Raw genomic sequence first — 17,428 nt, 5'->3', positions numbered from 1 at the left:
AGATGTCCTATTGTATATTCAGATTAGAGTAATTTTAGATTGCAGTAAGCAAGTTGACACAAGCCGAGCAAGTGTAGTTCTTTCGTTGCGCCATATACTTTTCTCGTTTGGGCGTTCAGTCCATCGTTAAGTCTACTTCCAATAGCGAGGCAGCAAGAGACCACCAAGCTTAGCCTAGTTCATTTGTACTATAAAAAGAGGATTTCTGCTAATATCGTCCTCCAGAATTAAGGAATGTCCCTTTGTTTTAGTTTGTAGTGAAGACTGAAGTTGACATACCTAGCCTATTAGCTCACTTTGTTACTTGTATTATTATCTAGATGATGTCTTGATTTGCCAAATGGTTTCTTGTTACTTGTAGATCTCTCTAGCACCATTTAGAGTTGGGGAAGGTGAACCTCCGCCTTCTTGGGATCCAGGTGCCAACTCCAAAAGGTACTCCAAAAGCTTCTATATGACTATAAGTTTATATATGCTTCTATAAGATGACTATAATCTTTATTACAGCTTCTATATGACATGGTCAATAATATAACTTCTATATGACATGGTTAATAATATTTAGCTTCTATATGACTATAAAATTGTATGCTTCAGTCCTACAATGCGTCTCTCACTATGAGATCGTATTAGAAAGAGGAGGGAGGAAGAAGACGATGACATGATGCTATTTATTTTCCCCGCCTTATATCTTATGAGTTCTGCTAGAGGAGGGGAAAAGAAGAAACGTCATACTTTGAAAGAAACAGGCGAGGTTAAAGTTCGAAGACTCCTCGAGGGACATGTCAAGAACTGTCAAGTTGCATTTAGGATGGAACCACACATCTTTAGAGAATTGGCAAATTATCTTAGAAGCAAAAGGCTTGTTGTTGATACTAGGATAACTGTGGAGGAGAAGTTGGGTTTCTTCCTATACATGTTAAGTCACAACGCCTCGTATGAGGATCTCCAAGTGTTCTTTGGGCACAGCAATGACACCTTCCATCATCACATCAACCACTTCTTCAAGGTGGTCATTCCCGCACTCTCTCGCCGTTACCTTCAAGCTCCTGATCCTAATCAAGTGCATAAAAAAATCCAAGACAATCCTAGATTCTATCCATTTTTCAAGAATTGTCTAGGTGCCATTGATGGAACTCATATTCCTATTTCCATAGCCTCTGAGAAAGCTTCTCCTTTTAGAAATAGGAAGGACACACTAAGCATTAATGTGATGGTGGCATGTGATTTTGATCTCAACTTCACTTTCGTTTCTAGTGGATGGGAGGGATCGGCTACAGATTCCAGAGTGCTACAATCAGCTATGAGCAATGGGCTTCCAAGTACCTCCAGGCAAATTCTATCTAGTTGATGGAGGGTATGCAAATACTCCATCTTTTCTTGCTCCATATCGGGGAGTTTCGATACCATTTGAAAGAATTTGGGGCTGGACATCGAAGGCCGCAGAACCCAAAGGAGCTCTTTAACCACCACCACGCACTACTGAGGAACCATGTGGAAAGGGCTTTGGGGTGCTTAAGAAGCGCTTCCCCATTCTGAAAGTTGCCACATTCCACATGTTGGAAAATCAAGTAAAGATACCTATAGCTGCTTCCATCTTCCATAATCTGATCTGATTACTTCATGGAGATGAGGAATGGTTAGATCATCAGTCGGATAATATCCCTCCAAGAAACTTTGTTGCTTGTACCAAGTGGTGATCAAATGAATGACCTAAATGTGGGTTCAGTACAAGGCAACGCTTTAAGAGACACCATCTCTCAAGAAATGTGGGTTCAGTACCAGCAACATTTAAATTAATCTTTGAATAGGCAGTAATAAGTTAATAAGCTTGTAATAAGCATGGATTGTAATTAAGCTGAGACTTCTTTTTAGTCTTTAAATTAGTCTTTGAATAGGTTGTAATAAGCTTTTGTTATGAATAAGCTTGTAATAAACTTGGCTTGTAATAATTGAATAAGCTTGTAATAAGTGAATAGGCTTGTGTCATATTTGACAGTGATGGTTGGAAAAGGCTCCCCGAAGCTCAATATGATTGCAAGGGTGTCACCAAAGTTGCACCGGTTCTTGGGTACAACAAGTGGTATTAAAAAGAAGGCTTCTCCTAAATGCAGTAAGGCAAAGAAGACTGGAGGTTCTTCGAGAGGTATGGTGTTTAATTCTCTGCTATTATTGCTGTGATTTCTCTGCTATTATTGCTGTTATTTCTTTGCAGTTGTTTGCTACTAAAAAGAACTTTCTTGAAGTAATTCTCTTCTATACAGTTTATTGCACCATGTGCTATTATAGTAGTTTTAGTAAACCTGTAACTTGTAAACTAGTATTTCTTTACTGTTATTTATATTTGCTGATTTTTGGTAACCTGATGTCTAACCATGGTTTATGTAGTAGTAAAGCAAAGAGCGGACTGGAATCTGTCCCTTGAGAAGTCCCTAGTAGACATTCTCCATGAGTATAAAGATAGTGGCTACAGAGGTGACAACGGATGGACCCCTGAAGGGTGGAATAAAATGGTGAAGGAGTTCCATCTGAGGAACAAGTATGTCAACTACACAAAGAGTCAGATTCAAGACAAAGAAGGACAGCTAAAGAAAGACTATAGGATGCTCAAAGAGGCTAGGAAGCAGGAGTGGGGCCACATGGAATGAAGATAGGCATATGGTTGAAGGATCACCATCTATGTGGGACAACCTTGAAATTGTAAGTTGATTTCTTGAAGTAATTCTATGGATATCCTCATAGTGATAACTGTCGATGTTTTACCACCGATAGCCTACCACGGGGGTACCCGGGGCAGTATGTTTGGGCTTCAGCGTATGCCGAACTCGATGGTTTACGCAAGAGACAGCCGATTTATCCTGGTTCAGGCCCTCGATCGTAGATCGAGTAATAACCTTACGTCCAATCGGCCTTAGCCTTTGCGTTGGATTGATTATGATCTGCTCTTTTTTCTCTTTTGACTAGGAGCATTGCCCTCCTTTATATAGTCAGGAGGCCAGAGTCCTAGTCGGTTTACAATGAGATTTCCTAGTAGGATTACTTGATAGTTCTACTACTAAGATTTACATGGGAAGAATCCTAGTTGAACTAGATCTTCTCTCTCCCTTGCGGGGTATCCTGTGGGTCCCGTATCGACAAGCCCCCGAGCACTTCATGGTTGAGCTCTGAAAGTCTCGCTCTACCCCTTCAAGTCTTGTTGAGTAGGAATAAGATGTCATCCGAGTGCTTTCTAGAGTGAAACCTTGTAGCGCTTCTTAGGATCTTTGAGTGGTGAGTGCTTTTCTGAAGAAAAAATACATCCATCTGGTTGTAGCCCCTGAGCCTCTTGCTATTTGGAACAAGGAGCTGGAGGATCTTGTCTTGAAGTTGTTCCGATTGTTCGTTGAAGTTTTATAAAAAAGAACTCAAATATGGCTCGTTCCGGGTTCTTTTTGTCGTAATGTCTTGAAATGGTCTGTGTTGAGGAAGTCTTTTGGTGACGTGCGCTTTTTTGAAGAAAAAGTGCACTCACTGAGTGTAGCCCTCGAGCCTCTTGCTATTTGGAACAAAAAGTTAGGAGGGTCTTGATCCTTTATGTTGTTTGAAAATTTGTGTTCTGAAGTAGTCCCCAAGACTTGGATTAAACCATCGTCCGAGTAGTCTCGTGGCAATCCTTCCGAAGCGGCCTTTTAGTTTTGGATTAAACCATCATCTGAGTAGTTTTGTGGCATGCAGCCTCCGAGCTTATGTCCGGGTTCCTTTTTGGTGAAATTGCACTCACTGAGTGTACGAGCCTCGTGCTTTTGGGTTTATCCCGTAGCTCCGCGCTTTCTCCGAGTTCTTCTCTTTAGAAAAGAAGTCGGATGAAGAGTCTTGATGTATCGTCGTCGTTGTAGTCTTGAGTTTCTTGTATTCTTGGTCCTTTGTCTTTGGTTCTGAGCCTCCGGAAGTAGTTGAAATGAAAACCGGGTTCTTTTGTTCCTCGTGAGGTAGCCCTTTCTTTCTTCTTTCTTTCTTCTTGGTTTGACGGGTTGTTCTTGTATCAATCTAATAACCCTGCCGTGGCGTTGGACGGATAAGTCTGAAATCTGCCCATTGGTTTGTACCGTTGTGAGGATTCGTGCCCTCTGTCATTTTAGCTGCGTCGGTAAATGGACCGTTGCGTTCCCACATTGTGTTTTAACAGGCTTTGTGGGCCGTTTGTATCACTGAAAAATCTATTTAAAGACCTTTTATCTTCCTTTCCCTTGTCGCCCAGCTCTTGCCTTTAAACCCTAGCTCTCAGAAATCCACCGCCGTCATTGTCGCCATCACCCGAGCACCATCATTCTAGCTTCATCTTCCTTAGTGCCTTCTTTGCTTCCGCCAGTTCATGGGAAAGAAGAAAACCGCAAGCAAGTCTCAGGCGACCTTCGTGGACGAGGAGTCATCCCTGTCTTTGATTGAAAACCTAGGAGTTCGTGGCCATGAGGGCAGCTTCAGAAGGCTTTGGCCGGCTCCAACAACAAGCGAAGACCAGCTGCAGCGAGCTCATTAGCGATGACTTGATCCAAAGCAAAGTCATCGCTGAATGGAGAGTTCCTGGGAGAGCATCGGGTTCTGGCTCTGGGTCCTAGGTGAGATTGTCCTTTTTGTTTCCTTTGTCCGCGCTGGACTTTGTCTTCCTGCTTTCGCCTTCCTTCATTAGTTTCTTGGTTATTTCGGGGTTAGTCTGAACCATCTAACCCCCAATGCCGTTCTCCATCTTTCTGTTTTTGTTCACCTTTGTGAAGCCTTCCTTGGGATCCCTCCTTCTCTATCTCTTTTTCGCTTTTTCTTTCGTCTGAAACCTCAACCCCGCCGTGAAGAAACCAGCGCCCTCGGCGGTTGTGGGATTCAGTTTCGCCAGGGTCTCAAAATTAAGTTTTTTTATTATGACCTGGTTGATTCTGTCAAAGATTGGCGTGCCGAGTGGTTCTACGCTGCCAATTTGATCCCTTCTCTTGTCGTTCACTCCAGATCTGGTCCTGTGGTGAATGACCGATGGGACAAGAAGCTTGAGTCACCTGCTGAGATTCAAGCGATCTAGCCACTCCTTGATAGGATTAGCATGCTGAAACAGTAGGGTTTGACCGGCTTTGGTATTGTTTTAAGCTTCCTTCATCGCCAGATTCAGCCTTTGAAAGAGCGGGAGCATCTCGGCTTTGAGTATTCTGGGGCCGAGGATCCTTCACGCATGGTCCCAGCTCTTGAGCTGATCGGTGAGGAGGTACTCGAGCGCCTCCAGAAGATGTTTTAAGGAGTGAGCATCATTCCTCCTGCCATCTCTGAGTTCTCGGCCATCAACCCGCCCCTAGCTGTGAGTTGTCTATCTTTTTGTTTGAGTTCTTTATGTACTCTTGCTGCATCCGTTCTTGCTTAGCTTTTCCTTGTCTCGGTGTTTTATCTTTTTTCGCAGGAGCTTGGGCGGAACTTTGTCGATCCAATCCCCCTTGATGTTCTCCCTGCCGTGGCGGAGACTGGGGATCGTCTAGCTGGTACTTCTGCAATTAGTAAGTCTCAAACCTTTACAGCCCTTCCTGGGGTTTCTTTCAGATTTGTTGATGTATATGAAGAATATGTTCCTCGTCTAGTCCCTCGCGGTCCTCGCAGTGTCCCGAAGAGGGGGCGAATGGATGGGTCTTCATCTGGCTTGCCTGTCTCCAAGAAGCCTCGCAAACCAAGTACTCCCTCAGGTACTCCAGTTGTTGCTAGCATGCTCTTAGGTGAGCACATTTAATACTCTTTGTTCTTTTATTTTCATGTTTCTCTCTTGAACCGAGTACTTTTCATCTCCTTTTCAGCAGGTGCTCTAGTTTCGTTGGCTGAGGAAGAAGAGGATGATGAAGTCCCCCTCATCATGCGGCGGTGAGTTGTTTTTCATATTCTTGTTGCATTGAATTTCTCCTCTTTGTTTTGAATTTTAGTCTTGAACTTTTTGAAGTAATCAGAGGTCAGGTGTGAGTTCTTCCGAGGCTCTCGCGCTGACTTCTTCTGAAGCTCTGGTGTCGAGTTCTTTGGTTGCCTCTGTCCCGAGCTGTACCGCTCCTCCGGTGCGGAGTTCTTCCACGGCTCTAGCCCTGGCTTCTTCCGCGGCTCCATTGTCGGTTGTCCCGCTCCCATCGCCGAGTGGCGGGGACGTCTTTGCCGTCATGGTTCCCCCTGCAAGGCTTTCTCTTGGCTTCGCGAAGAAAAAAGTAGTCGGGTGAGTAGATTCTAGCTTTATCTTTTTGGCTTTTATCTTCCTTCCTCTGGTTTTTATTGGTGCTTCCTTTTATCACTTTTCAGTGTTTCGTCTTCTCTAATTTCTTCATCGACTTCTTCTCTAGCCTCCCGCCGTGCCAACGAGTTCCGAGCCTTGAGACTCACAACATTCTGTTGATGAAGTCGCCTGCGGGGGCTTCAGAGCTACCTGGCGGAGTTGCGGACTTGGTCGCTCCGGAGGTAACTGTGGCCGTCGCGCCGGGTCCTTCTGAGGGTTTGGCTCCGGCTTCCCTAGAGGTTGCTTTGGTCGTTCCTTCTTTCGCCCTAGCCGGCCTCTCCTTCCCCTTCTCTTACTTCCGGCGGCCCCTCCTTTTCCTAGTGACGTGGTGCAACAGTTCGATGCCACTCATCGGTTATCGGAGCTGACCACAGCCTAGGGGGAGCTTGTCGACCCTCGCGACTTCTTTTGGTGAAAAGCTCCAGGTAGGTTTTACTGCCACTCCTCTTTTGCATGCTTGTTTTTCTTCTATCCTTACGCCTTGTTTCTCTTTGCTTCTTTTTGCTCAGTCTTTCTCTCGTGATCATTCTGGCTTCTTTTTCTCATCTGAAAATGAGAGGAAGTTGTCTTCGGAGGTGGACGCTCTAAAAGCCGATCTTGACCTCCTCTGGGCTGAGTTGGAGACGGAGCGTCAAATGCACCAAAAGGAGGAGAAAGCCCTTTGCGCCCGGGTAGTGGAGATGGAGAAAAGGAGAGATGCTGCGGTGGAGTCTACGAAGAATGAATGCAAAGGTGCCACGGGTTCTGCCTATTTCTTCTTGTATTTTGACTTCTTTTTCCGCTGACTTGTTCTTGGGTGTCCTGTCTAGCTCTCCGAGTTGAGAAGCAGAAGCTCTCGGAGAGTATTGATGAAATGAGGGCCCTTGTCCGTTCTAGTCATAATAGAGCTGAGGAGGTAATTACTCATGCTGAGGAAGAACTCGCCCTTGCTAAGCTGATTAGGCGCGGAGCTGACAGAGATCTTGTGTAGGCCCAAAAAACTATTGAACGCTTGTCCGGGAAGCTGGCGACGGCTACTGAGAATTGGAATGTTTTGTGGAAATCTTTTCGTTCAGTAGCCGATGTCCTCCGGACTCCAGCGGATCACGGGCAATCTTGGGCGCAGTTCATTCCCCGGATTCCGACTCGTTTCCAAGAGTTCGTGAAGAGGTGTGCCCAAGTATGTACCAAGAATGTGCTGGCCCAGGTCCGGGTCCTTGCTCCAGAGGCGCCTCTCTCCAAGATAGCAGAAGAAGCTGAAAGCCAAGAATATCTTGATGCCGTTGAGAGGATGGAGTCTGAGGTCGAAGGTCTAGCCAGTAGGGTTGTAGACAATCTAAATATTGACATTTCCCTTTCTGATGACAACGCCTGACTCGATTGAGCATCCCCTTGTAATATTACACTCCTTTTAAATGAAGATTCTTTATTTTTGTTGATGTATTCTTTGCCTGGGTGCGGTTGAAGTTACTTGACTTGCTGAGTACTTTGTCCTGTTCCCGTCTCTGCTCTGCAAAACAACTCTGTGCGTTATTCTGATGAGACCCCTCGATTTGTCGAGTACTTTTCTTTTCTTCCTCCATTGTGATCCGTCGAGTGCTTTGTCCGTGCTATGACTTGTTAGATGTAGATCTTTGCGTTAACAACCTTTCGCCTGCGCTATGTAAAACGACTCGGTATAGAATGTTGCCTTGACAAACTTCGGCATCCGAGTGCTTTCTTGAGTGGCGCTTGTGCGTTTCTGAGGAAAAAGTATTCCTATCTAGATGTAGCCCCCGAGCCTCTTGCTTTTCGGAACGAAGTGCTGGAGGGTCTTTTGAAGTTAAATTTTGGTCGACTCAGTCATTTTGCTTTTTGTTTCGGGTGTTAGCTTTTAGCTACCCTCATCGGCGAGCTCAAGCGTTTTTTCAGCTATTTTGCTCTCGGCCGGGATGCTCAGGCATGTTTTCAGCCATTTTGCTTTTTTGTTTCGGGTGTTAGCTTTTAGCTACCCTCATCGGCGGGCTCAAGCATTTTTTTCAGCTATTTTGCTCTCGGCTGGGATGCTCAGGCATGTTTTCAGCCATTTTGCTTTTTTATTTCGGGTGTTAGCTTTTAGCTACCCTCATCGGCGGGCTCAAGTGTTTTTTTAGCTATTTTGCTCTCGGCCGGGATGCTCAGGCATGTTTTCAGCCATTTTGCTTTTTTGTTTCGGGTGTTAGCTTTTAGCTACCCTCATCGGCGGGCTCAAGCGTTTTTTTCAGCTATTTTGCTCTCGGCCGGGATGCTCAGGCATGTTTTCAGCCATTTTGCTTTTTTGTTTCGGGTGTTAGCTTTTAGCTACCCTCATCGGCGGGCTCAAGCATTTTTTCAGCTATTTTGCTCTCGGCCGGGATGCTCAGGCATGTTTTCAGCCATTTTGCTTTTTGTTTCGTGAAAACAACTCGTTGAAGGTCATGACAAGACATGCTGTGGATGAATGCCATCTTTATTGATCATGAGTATAAACTACTACATATGTTGTTGAAGAGTATTGCTTTTCATCAATTGTGAACGTTGGTCCCTTGTGGCTTGCATATCTGTTTTTTCTTGAGTTGTTTCTACGCGTAGAATCTTCTTAGCTGGCTGATGTGCCATGTATTGCTGACTTCTTTTCCATCTTCGGTTATTAACTTGTATGTGCCTGGTCTAGTGACTTTTGTGACAATGAAGGGACCTTCCCATGGATTGAGTAGCTTATGTCGTCCGTCAGTCTTCTGTATCCTTCTTAGTACTAAGTCTCCGACTTGTAGTGATCGAGGTTGGGTACTCTTGCTGTAATGCCATCTTAAACCTTGTAGGTATCTGGCTGATTGGAGGGTAGCATTTACTCTGATTTCTTCTGAGCTATCGAGTTCTAATCTTCTTGTGTGTTCCGCTTCTCCTTCATCGTATTGCTCTATCTTTGGGGATGTCCAGATCAAGTCGGCGGGCAGTACGGCCTCTAACCCGTAAACTAGGAAGAAAGGTGAGTAGCCTGTTGCTCCGCTTATTTGAGTTCATAGTCCCCATACTACTTTCGGTAATTCTTCAATCCATTTGGACCCATAGTCCACTAGTTCTTCGTATAATCTTGGCTTTAATCCGGCTAGTATGAGTCCATTAGCCCTTTCTACTTGTCCGTTGGCCTCTAGATGTGCAACAGACGCATAGTCTATACTGAAACCACAGTCTTAGTGCCCAGCCCTTGAATTCTGTAGCTGTGAAAGGGGAGCCTAGATCTATGATGATTCGATTGGGCATGCCGAAGCGGTGCATAATGTCTTGGATGAACTCGACTGCTTTGGTTGCAGCTGTACTTCAGCGAGTGGTTTGTATTCAATCACTTGGTGAATTTGTCGATTGCTACGAAGATGTACTCGAAAGCCGCCTTTTGCTTTTTTCAGGGGTCCTACTTGATCTAGCCCCTAGTAGGAAAAAGGCCAAGCGGGTGGGCATGCAGATAAGATTGTGAGCTGGTACGTGGGCTTGTCTTGCAAACATTTGGCAACCTTTGCATTTTTTGACAAGCTCTTCTAGCGTCTTTCAAAGCGGTTGGCCAGTAGAATCCGGTGCGAAATGCTTTGCCAACCAGTGTCCTTGAAGCGGCATGATTTTCCATAGCAACCTGAGTGTATTTCATCTAGGATTTCTTTGCCTTCTTCAAATGAGACACAATTTAGTAGTACTCCTGATGATGCTGCTCTTCTGTAGAGTTTATCCCCTACTAGAACGTAGTTTTTGCTTCTGCGAACAACTTGTGTGGCCTCTGCGTTATCTGCTGGCAGTTTATTTTCTTTGATATAGTCAATGAAAACTTGGGTCCATGAAGTGTTGATTATCAAGATCTGAACGCCTTTAGCCTGAATTTCATGTGTTGTTTCACCGGGTTGTTTGATAGAGGGAACTGATAGCTCTTCTATGAATACACCGGGTGGAACTTTTGCTCTGTCTGATCCGAGCTTGGCAAGGACATCTGCTGCAATGTTGGAATCGCGTAGGACGTGTAAAATTTCTAATCCTTGGAAATGTTTTTCAAGTTTCCGTATTTCAGCACAATAAGCACCCATGTTTTCTTTGGTGCAATCCCAATCTTTGTTGACTTGGTTGATGACCACGGCTGAATTCACCGTATACTGAGTAATCTTTTTATTCCAAGGGTAATCGCCACTCGTAGCCCGTGGATGAGGGCTTCATATTTTGCTTCGTTATTTGTAGCTTGCCATAATATCTGAAGGACGTACTTGAGTTGTTTTCCTTCTAGAGAAATGAGGAGAACGCCTGCACCAGCCCCTGCCTAGTTTGAGTGATCCGTCAAAGTACATCTTCCAGTGGTCAAGGATTGTATCTGATAAAGGCTGTTGAATCTCTGTCCATTCGGCCACGAAATCGGCAAGGGCTTGAGATTTGATTGCTTTCCGTGGGGTGAAATTGATGTCAAGAGCTCCAATTTCAACTGCCCACTTGGATATGCACCCTGTGGCATCTTTATTGTGTAGGATGTCTCCGAGTGGAAAATCTGTCACCACGGTAATCTTGTGGCTTTCGAAATAGTGGCGAAGCTTCCGTGAGGTAATGAGTAGAGCGTAGAGTAGTTTTTGTACATGCGGGTACCAGATTTTGGATTCTGATAGTACTTCGCTGATGTAGTATACGGGACGTTGCACTTTATACACGCGCCCTTGTTCTTCTCTTTCTATGACTATTGCTGTGCTGATTACGGTAGGAGTTGCCGCAATATATAGCATCATATCTTCATCTTTCTTTGGAGGTGTCAGGATAGGCGATGAAGTGAGGTATTCTTTAAGTTTTTTGAAAGCTTCGTCGGCCTCTATAGTCTACTCGAACTTGTCTGTCTTCTTTAGTAGTTTAAAGAAAGGTAACCCCTTTTCACCGAGTCTTGATATGAAACGGTTGAGGGCCGCCATGCATCCTGTTAGTTTCTGCACATCTTTGACACTTCTAGGTGGGCCCATTTCTGTTATAGCTCGAATTTGCTTGGTGCTGGCTTCGATCCCGCGCTTGACTGACCAAAAATCCGAGTAGTTGTGCCTGAGGGAACTCCAAATACACATTTATTTGGGTTCAATTTCCATCTCTATTTCTTCAAGTTTTCGAAGGTTTGCTTTAAATCTTCAATTAGAGTGTCTGGGTTCTTTGTTTTCACCACCACATCGTCCACGTCTGCCTCCACATTTTCACCGATTTGATTCCCAAGGTAAGTCTGGATAGCTCTTTGGTACGTGGCGCCAGCGTTCTTTAGTCCAAACAACATGGTCTTGTAGCAATAGGCACCAAACGGGGTGATGAAAGATGTCTTGCTCTGGTCTTCTTCTTTTAGTGCGATCTGGTGATATCCTGAATAGCAATCGAGAAAAGATAATAGCGTAGATCCGGCTGTCGAGTCAACTATCTGGTCAATGCGTGGTAGCCCGAACGGATCTTTTGGGCAATGTTTGTTGAGATCTGTGTAATCGACGCACATACTGCCACTCGTCCGTGTTTTTCTTCTGTACAAGGACCGGGTTTGCTAGCCAATCTGGATGAAGGATCCTCCTAGATGAATCCGGCTGCCATCAGTTTTGTTATTTCCTTTTTAATTGCTGCCTTCTTGTCGGGTGAGAATCGTTGTAGCCATTGTTTTACAGGTTTGGAGCTTTTGTGAACATCAATTCTATGCTCAGCCAACTCCCTTGGGACTCCTGGCATGTCGGCTGGCTTCCAAGTGAAGATATCTTTGTTGTCCCGAAGAAAGTTGGTGAGCGCGAGTTCCTATTTTGCCGAGAGGTGAGCACTGATAGTTGCTGTCTTGGAGGTATCGCCTGTGCCTAAGTCGATTTGCTTGACGTCGGCTTCTTTTGGTGGTGCGATGATGCTGGGCTTTTTAGCCAGTATTTCTAATTCTTTTTGGCTTGTTTCTATGGCAATTGCGGCTATTTCTTTTCTTCCATTGTCGGCTTGCGCTTTAGCTACAATTTGGATCGCCTGAACGTCGCAGTCAAAAGCGCGCTTTAAATCGCTTCGAAGAGAAAGGATACCATTGGGTCCTGGCATCTTAAGCAGTAAGTACGGATAATGTGGTATTGCCATGAATTTGGCCAGTGCTGGACGTCCGAGGATTGCATGATATGATGAATCGAAGTCGGCGACTTCAAATTTGATAAACTCTGTTCGGTAGTTTGAAGGAGTTCCAAAGGTAACAGGTAAAGTAATTTGTCCGAGTGGCATGGCTGCTTTGCCAGGGTACTATTCCGTAAAAAGGTGTGCTTGTTGGCATAATCATCCCGGCGAGTTGTAGTCCCATTTTCCTTAGAGTTTCTGAAAAGATGATGTTAAGTCCAGCTCCTCCATCGATTAGTACTTTGGTGACGGTCATACCAGCAATAGTCGGATCTAGAACCAGTGGATAATGGCCTACGTTTCCCACGCTAGTCCATTGGTCTTCTCTGGTAAATTGGATAGGATACTGTGACCAATTGAGGTATCTTGGTGTAGCCGGTTCTGCTGTCATAATGGTCCGCAGTGCTAGTTTTTCTTGATGTTTGCTTCTGCAATCCGGAGCCCCTGAGAAAATCACTACTACCGTTCCCCTGGGTTTTTGGAATCCTTTGTCCTCGTGGTTGTCTTCTTCTCTTTTCTGATTGTCCTCTTTGGTGTTTTCCTTACTATCTTTTCTTGTGTATCGATCATTGAAAGTGTAGCAATTTCCGATGGTGTGCCTCCCACTAGGGTGCAATGGGCAACGTATGTTTTCAATGTCATCATATCTTCTGGGTTTGGGAAACTTCTTTGATTTGTCGGCCATTGCCACAGTATTGTCTGGTCTATGTTTTCTTTCTTGATGTCTGCTATTTCGGTGATTTTGCTTGTCCGGGTTGTCTTGGTTGCTTCTGTCCGGGAACCTCTCTCGTGTTTTTTCTTCTGCAGTAATCATCTTTTCTACTGTACGTCTGAATTCTTCATTGTTTCTCAGATTTTCTTTGTAGAAGTCTTGAAATTGCCATCTAGCCATGATTCCATGAGAGAAAGCTTCAATTACTTCTCGTTCGGTTATGTCATGCACTTGAGCTCGTAGTTCGCCAAATCGTCGATAGTAGTTTCTAAGACTTTCACCTCCCTTTTGCTTGAGTCCTTTTAGTTCTGCATGAGTGATTGGGTGTGTAATGATTCCTACGAAATTCTCACAAAAAGCTCTTTGCAAATCCTCCCAATTTCTGATAGATCCTGGATTTAGTTTATCGAACCATTGGAGGGGCATGGCCTCCAGTGCCATGGGGAAGAAAAGGGTTTTGATATCGTCGTCTCCTCTGGCTAGTTCAATTGATTGTGAATATATTCTGAGCCATTGCTTTGGTTCAGTTTTGCCATCATACTTAGAGTGATTAGACGGTTTGAATTTGTGAGGTAATTGCACCAATGCGAGCCTATTCGCGAAGCAGGGGAACCTATCGTGTGCCTTGGTTTCTTTGAATTCAGATTCGGCACCTTCCTCTGGCCAACTGTTGTTCTGATGGGAACAATCTTGCGAGGTTGTCTGGGTAGGTACCCTGCTCCTAGTCTTCCTTAGTTGTTCAAATTGGTGGCCTTGATTATGTTCCTTCCTACTTCCTCCGTCATGGCTTCCACCCGGCCCAAGTCTTTCGAAAGCGGATTTCCTTTGATTTTGATCTTCTTGCCGGTGGGTTGTTGATCTGGCGGGTAGTCTTGATCGAGCTTTCTCTTCATGCGTTCTCGGGATTGTCGATCGGAGCAAGTCCTGGAGCTATTCATACTTCTCACCAGGATGCGAAGTTGCTCCGAGTTCTTCTAATGCTTCTCGAATCTTATCGTAAGGCGTATTCGCCGTGCGTCTTCCTTCGACTTCTCGTTGCGATTTTCTTTTGTCGTACTCAGCCAATTTTGACTCGTATCTGATCCAAGCTTCCCTGCGCTGCCTAGCACGGTGTTGGCGCCCTTGCTTCAACTTGTTTTTTCTTTCTCTAGCTTGTTTCTGACTATCTATTTCTCCGTCGTAGCCCTGGGCAAAGGGTGATATGTTGGATTCTGATTCATCAGATGATCTAACATCGGGTGCTTCTGGGGATTTAATGGTGACCGCGGTCGTCGAACCATGAGCACTTCTCGTGCATGAGTTGTTCTGTTATTGGCGTTAGTTTTCATGCTGTCGGAGTCGCTGATAACTTTAGTGGATGCCTCGGTGTCGTAGATCGAGTCTCCTTCTTGGTAAGGTAAAATAGCTATGTTGTTGTTGTGCCGACTAGTTGGGTTCCTGCTACCCTTAGGAATGGAATTCGGCCAGTGGATGATACAGTCCTACGATGTTATCGTTAGCACGAGACCCTCCTGAGCTCCTGTCAGTGGTATCCTGAATCTTGGATTGAAAAATCTTTCGACCTGTCCCTGATAGGATTTTGTCATGTTGTCGAGCCCAAATGGAAAAGAACTCGACTTCTTAAGAGAATTCTAGGGGTAATCCGAGTTGTTTTGGGTTGTGCTCTAGGAATCTTGCCAAAAAAGAACTCGGTTTCTTGAAAGCACTCGGATAAAACTTCGCCTTAGAGCTTGAATTCGAATCGGATACGAGTGGTCGTGAAATCCGATTTGACTCGGATACTATGAGCTGCTGTGAATCTTCTGGTGAGCTGATCCGTTGTAGTTGTTGAAATAGGAACTTCTTTTAGATGATCTGGATCTTCGAGGAGATGGCTTTGAAGCTTGCCAGTTGTTGTCTGCCTCGCAGATCCATGAGCCGAAGATGAAAGTTGATCCTATCGGGAAAATTATGTTGTCGAGGTCCATCGAGCTCTCGGAAGCAAAGTCGCCGAAAGCCCCTACCTGGCGCGCTAGCTGTCGATGTTTTACCACCGATAGCCTGCCACGGGGGTACCCGGGGCAGTATGTTCAGGCTTCGGCGTATGCCGAACTCGATGGTTTACACAAGAGACAGCCGATTTATCCTGGTTTAGGCCCTCGATCGTAGATCGAGTAATAACCTTACGTCCAGTCGGCCTTAGCCTTTGCGTTGGATTGATTATGGTCTGCTCTTTTTTCTCTTTTGACAGGAGCATTGCCCTCCTTTATATAGTCAGGAGGCCAGAGTCCTAGTCGGTTTATAATGAGATTTCCTAGTAGGATTACTTGATAGTTCTACTACTAAGATTTACATGGGAAGAATCCTAGTTGAACTAGATCTTCTCTCTCCCTTACGGGGTATCCTGTGGGTCCCGTATCGACAATAACCTCATATTTGATCAATGGTTCTCTTTGAATGTGCAGACATTCCCTAAAATTAGGAAGTTCCGCAACAGTAAGGCAAGATTTCCACTATTTGATGCTTTGGGAGAGCTTTATGATGGTAGGTTCACTTTTTATAGTTGCAAACAGTGCCAATCAATATATTCTTTCTGCTTCTCACTTTAGTATTTGTTTGTTTCTATCTTGATGATCTATATTATCCTATGATTTACTTGATTTGTCTAGTAGTCTTTGATAAAGTATTTTTATAGTGCTGATGACTACTAGACAATATGCTAGTTACTGTAACAATATGCTAGTTACAGTTTATCCTAGCATATTGTTACTGTAACTAGCATATGTACTGTGATGCTTAGTAATCAGCATTATACTAGTTCTGATGACTAAGCATTACTATAGAAAAGCATAGTAGATAAAGTATTATACTAGTTATAGTAATATACATGTTCTACTAGTAGATCAAGCATAGTAGATCAAAGAACTAGTAGATCAAGCATAGTAGATCAGGATTATACATGTTCTACTAGTTCAAAGACTAGCATAGTAGAAAAGCATTATACATGTTCTACTAGTTACAGTAATGCTGATTATGCTAGTTACAGTAGATCAAGTATTATCTTGCTGACAATATGCTAGTTACAGTAATGCTTTTCTACTAGTTCTGATGACTAAGCAACAATATGCTAGTTTTATAGAGTTAGGTTATATGCTTCTACTTGTCACAATTTATAGATGTCAGAATAGCAACTCTACATCCATGTTCTTCTCATCTATACTGTGATGAGTTTTCTTCAGTTCTACACTACTAGTTGCTCTGCACGATATTTCCCCCCAATTAACTCCTTCTAGTTGTCATAACTATATTGGTTCTCTTTATACTTGAATTTCATGAGGAAAGACCACTTTCTATAGCTATTTCCTTGTTATCATGTAGGTCATTTGGCTGAAGGTACTTACAATCTGACTTCTTTTGAGCCACCACAAGAGGAAGCACCACTTCGACAAATTCATGATGTAGATGACTTGGACAACATTGAGGTTCATGAGGTACTAGATGAAGATGATTCAATCACTGAGATACAAGAGGAAGCAAGTGAGGTTGTAGCTGTTGAAAGAAATGGACAGCGAGGTTCTCTGTCACGAGATAAAGAAAATGAGGTCGTAGCTGTTGAAAGAAGCAGGCCGTGAAGAACTACTACTACTACATCAAGAAAAAAACATGAAAAGGAAGAAAAGAGACCTAAGAAGGGTGAAAGGATTGAAGAAATGATGGGGAGATACCTAGACATGAGGACTAAGCAAGTACAAGATGAGTCTGCAGATCTAGCCAAAGAAAAGGAGGTTGCTGAAGGTAATGACTTCTCTATCAAAAGGTGTATATCCGTTCTGAGCACAATGAAAGTGACAAAGGAAGAGAAGGCAAAAGCATTTACAGTTTTCATCAAGAGCAAAGAAAATAGAGAGGCCTTCCTAAGTGGGTGTGAACTAGATCGAGAAGCAACTTTGGTTTGGCTCAAAAGTGCGATGGTCTAATAGGTCAGTCTACTTAATTGCTGAAAACTTGATGTTTTCCTTCTATTTGACTACAAGAGTCCTTTAGTCACTGCAAAACTGAAAGAAGAAATATTTTCTAGTTCTGTGCAACCCTTAGAGATGAGAACATTTTGATAGTTGAGTTGCTAGTAAGAGGATTTGGACTGTAGAGATGCATTTCTAGTCAGGTTGAAAGCTGAGATCTGCTCCTTTCATTTAGCTTAAAATTGTTGTCCTTTTACAGTAAGGTTGAAAGCTGAGATCTGCTCCTATCATTTAGCAAATGAAACAGCTAGCTAGATAGGCCTGTACAAGGTTGAACAGCTGTCATTTACAAAATAGTTTTAAAAAAGTGTTTAAAAAAAACTTGGTTGATACCTCGCTAAAAATCAGTACACATTATGC

At 43.9% G+C, this 17,428-nt stretch overlaps 2 pseudogenes; both read left to right on the top strand.

The window, feature by feature from the left end:
- Positions 1-604: 604 nt before the first annotated feature.
- On the top strand, positions 605-1,539 carry LOC136491572 (uncharacterized; annotated as a pseudogene).
- Positions 1,540-2,001: 462 nt separating this feature from the next.
- Positions 2,002-16,678, top strand: LOC136491571 (uncharacterized; annotated as a pseudogene).
- The last annotated feature ends 750 nt before the right edge of the window (positions 16,679-17,428 follow it).

Source organism: Miscanthus floridulus, chromosome 11, assembly GCF_019320115.1.
Source record: "Miscanthus floridulus cultivar M001 chromosome 11, ASM1932011v1, whole genome shotgun sequence".
Taxonomy (NCBI): Eukaryota; Viridiplantae; Streptophyta; class Magnoliopsida; order Poales; family Poaceae; genus Miscanthus; species Miscanthus floridulus.
This window is presented reverse-complemented; position numbering and strand designations above follow the sequence as displayed.